Here is a 3938-nt window from a genome sequence, read left to right as displayed (position 1 = left end):
CCCCCATCCCCACCCCCACCCCGCGGCCCCAGCGCTGCTGCGCGGATCGTTCTCTTGGGAACCGTGGAGGAGCGGACCGGCGTCTGAGGAGTCGCTGGGGACCTGGCCGGACGTGCCGTTTGCGGCGCGACAGGCGCCCACCCAGAGACGGACCAAGGGAAGGGCCCCGCCCACGCGCCCCTCCCCGCGAGCCAGCTCGGGCGGGCGGCCTTCGAGGATCTCCAGCGGCGCCGAGAGTGCACAGGCCAGGCTGGCGGGGGGTTGGCTGCCGGCCACGCTGCGGAGACCGGGAAACCTTTGGTCCACAGCGTGCCTTTCCTCGACTCGGAACTGAGAAGCAAAACAAAAGTTCCCGAGGCCGGAAAGCGGGGAACGCCCAGGGTGTCGTCGGCGAGCCCCGGAGCTGCGGACACCCCGCCAGCGGGGCGCGGCGAGGGCGGACGCGGCCCCGGCGCCTTGCGGGACGTGCCTCCCCGGCGCCGGGGACCTTGTCGTGGACCTGGACGCGTGCGGCCGGCCCGCGCTCGCGCTCGCACGGGTCGCAGGTTCGTTGTCACCGGCTCCGCAGTGTCCCAGAGCTGCCGTTCTTGAAGCCAAACCCCGCACATAGGCTCAGTGTAGCTCGAACTGTTTTCACACACACAACACTTCCTCAGATCTTTAGATTTCAAACATAATGAATAGTTTAAAACACTTCATTCTCAAAAAAAAAAAAAAAAGCCCTGTAATGCCTTTCACATAGAACAGAATCTTAAACAGTGTTTGTTGACTAGGGAACAATTGGATAATGATATTGTGGTTATATCTTTTTAGAACGTCTTTTAGAAATACGTATCTCAGAGGGCTTGCGGGTTAGTTCAGTTGTTTAAAGCGTCTGCTTGGCCCAACTCAGGCGCAGGGCACTCTGGTTCGATCCCCAGCTCCACAAGCCATACTTAGGCAGCCTGAGCTAGGAAAAAAAAAAAAAAATTCTAGAAATACATATCTAGACATGCATGTAATATGTCCAATATATGTAAAGACAAACCTAGGCTGAAAAAAAAAATAAAAAGAATAGGAGTGATATCAACCACCTTCTGTCCTTTCAAGTGAGGTTTCCAGGGATGCACAGATACTCTGGAAAAACATACATAAAGTGTGGGCCATAGACACTTAGCCCTTGTTTATACAAATATCTTTTAAACTATTAGAGGCTGGCATAGGTAACAAAAGTATACAGCTCATTGCCTGTAATACCTGTCGCCTAATAGTCATTGAGTAAATGTTCGTTGAGTGAATAAATGGGTAAGCTCATTAGAAGTGTTGTGGGTGAGACCTGATATATGCAGTAACTCCATTCTTTTAGCCTGCTGTTTAATTGGTGCTAAATTATGGAGAGCCCTTCTCCATGCTCCTTGCAGCTCAAGTTTGTATTTGTAATCCCATGAACAATTTAATGGAATTCTAGTGAGTTCCTTCCAACCTGGCACTTCCAATGTAACCCATGGTGAGGATAAAGACACTTAGGCATATTTGTAGCTTTAGGAAGCCAGGGGGTCCTAAGTGCAGCTACGACGGTGGCCCCAGGAACAAAGGCCTTGACCCATGGCCAAACCCTAGGTTTTATTAGTTTGTAAAGATGGGCGTGGCTTGAGGATGAGTAATACAAGAATGTGAGTGCCTGCTGTGTGCAGGGGCATGGTGGTACATACCTATAACCCCAGCACTAGGGAGGCTGAGGCAGGAGGAGGAACACTATGAGTTCAAGGCCAGCCTGGGATACATAGGGAGTTCAAGGCCAACCTGAGCTACATAAGAAGAACCTGTCTCAAAAAATAAGAAAAAGAATGGGAGTGATATCATCCTAGCTGGAAGTAGCTGAGTGCTGTGAGCTGACTCACTGTTTATAAGTTCCATAACTTCCTGTGAGAATGGCAGGAAGTAGCTGAGTGCTGGGAGCTGGGCTAGGGAGAAGGCCTGAAAGAGCCTCTGCAATGCAAAGAAAGATTTGCAGAAGGGGTGATCTGCATAACACAATTGAGGTAGTACCTAATGTGGTGCTTCAGCTCTGATATTTAATCTTTCAAGCCTCTGGGAAGTTATGGCCTCAAGATAGGAGGTTATGACCTTCCAGTCAACCGTGTGAAGGGCTGGCTCTTCATCCCGACTCCTCTTGGTTCACACAGGGAGCACAGGAGTCTGCAGAAACACTGCCTGCTGTCTTCAAAGACTACCACCAGCACCTAGGCTGGATTGATGTGCATTGCTTAAAGCCAATTGAAGGGATAAGGGAACGTCCTACCCAGCTCTGTACACGTATGGGTACAGTGTCAATACGTCAGGCACAGCCAAAATGCAGACAGTTGCTCCTCCAAGGAGAGTCACCCATGTGGTCCCCCACACAAGATCCTACCACTTATAGAAAATGTCATTAGTTTAAGTCCTACTTGATTTAATTCTCTCACATCACTTTATTTTCCAATTAATTGCTTTGGGCCTGAGCATTCTTCTCAAAGGACTGGGTACCTTTTGGAATAAAAATAAAGCTGAAAAAATACTCAAGATTTACCCCACAAAGAGACCTCCTTTTAGAAGTGACTCCTAAACAATTTGGCTTTTCATTTTAGGGTTTCTCCACCACCAGATTTGCCCCCCATTGAGGATCTGTCTCTAACTACACCTGCTTCGGCAAGTCTGCTTCCAAGGAATACAGTTGCTTCCCATTAAACTGACCCAAGCATATATGTTATAACCCAAGGCATTCTTGAACTGTTAAACAATGAGTGGTAACAAATAAGAGGTTCCCTGGCAAGCACAAGGGTCTGAGTTCAATCCCCTGTTCCGCAAAAAAAAGAAAAAAAAACAAGAGGGAAAACTTACACAAAATAACTTAAATCTAGATTCTTTGGTTTACAAAATATGACTTGTCTCCAATATCTAAGAGTCTGGTCCCTTAGGCCCAACACACAGAGCACTTCCGCCTTTGAACTCCTTAATAAGATGTTCTGTTTCCAATTCTGGGGTCACAGCTCAATTTGCCATTCACAGTTCAAAGCCCATGAATCACATTTAGTCCCAACAGCCATTTCCTCCTGTGTTGAAAACTAGTTCTGTTCCAGAAGAGTTAGCTATAAAGGCAGACGCTTTTTTTTTTTTTCACTTGTGTTCAACGTCATTTTGCAGATGTACTGCACTTCTCAGGATGAAAATGGCACAGGAGAAGCTTCCATAAACTGCTCCCATTTCCTGCTCATTTCTTCAAGAGGCAGCATACAGTAGTCAGGTACAGTAGTCCTCCATACCTTGTACTTATCAATAACAAGTAGCAGAGGAAATTAAAAGGCAGAAGAAAAATAGGCAGATCTCAGAAGTCTGGAAGTGTTTTTCCCACTTGACAGCAGTGTACTGAAAGCTAAAGGTTTATGCAAAACAGAAAAGCAAAAGCTTAGCAGATGGTAGGTGGGCTGGCAGCTAGCAGAGGGCCAAGAGGCAGAATGGAAGTAAGCACATAACTGCTCAGCTCAGGCAGCTGCCCAGGCAGGCCTACCTTTCTTCTTGCCTAAGTGTCCCTGGCACTGACAGCCTGTTGCCTGGTGTGGCACCATCTCTTCCTTAGGAATGAAATATACTTCTCCGAGGGCTCCTTTCCTGTGCTGTTTGTGGGAGAGGCACAAAAGCACCTGACAAGTTTTTTAGGGGTTCACACTGCTAGTGACTATAGGGAACCCATAAGATTTCTAAAAAGGAATTGCCAAATTCTAGAGACTCAGAAAGATAGGGTAAAAACATGAAGAAATATTTGTCATTAGTGTTAAAGGGAAAAGCAGAAGATAACATGGAAAAAATATTAAAAATATGGATGAAATTAACAAAAAGAAAATGTGGAAAAATTTTGAAATGGTAGAATGGTGACATTAAAACAATTATTTTTTCATGTTTTATCTTTTTTTTTTTTTTTT

The 3938-nt window shown here is 46.5% G+C and overlaps 1 long non-coding RNA gene across 1 annotated transcript in view; it reads left to right on the top strand.

The window, feature by feature from the left end:
* Positions 1-482: 482 nt before the first annotated feature.
* The window catches only part of LOC111813268, a 4191-nt gene continuing 735 nt past the window's right edge, over positions 483-3938 (top strand). Inside the window, exons 1-2 of the long non-coding RNA XR_002818571.1 lie at positions 483-545; positions 3163-3262. This is a non-coding gene — a long non-coding RNA (uncharacterized LOC111813268). The remainder of the gene's footprint in view (positions 546-3162; positions 3263-3938) is intronic.

The sequence above is a fragment of the Octodon degus genome, unplaced genomic scaffold (assembly GCF_000260255.1).
Source record: "Octodon degus isolate 3935 unplaced genomic scaffold, OctDeg1.0 scaffold00177, whole genome shotgun sequence".
Lineage (NCBI taxonomy): Eukaryota > Metazoa > Chordata > Mammalia > Rodentia > Octodontidae > Octodon > Octodon degus.
Note: the sequence above shows the minus strand (reverse complement) of the source record. Positions and strands in the feature narration are given on the sequence as shown.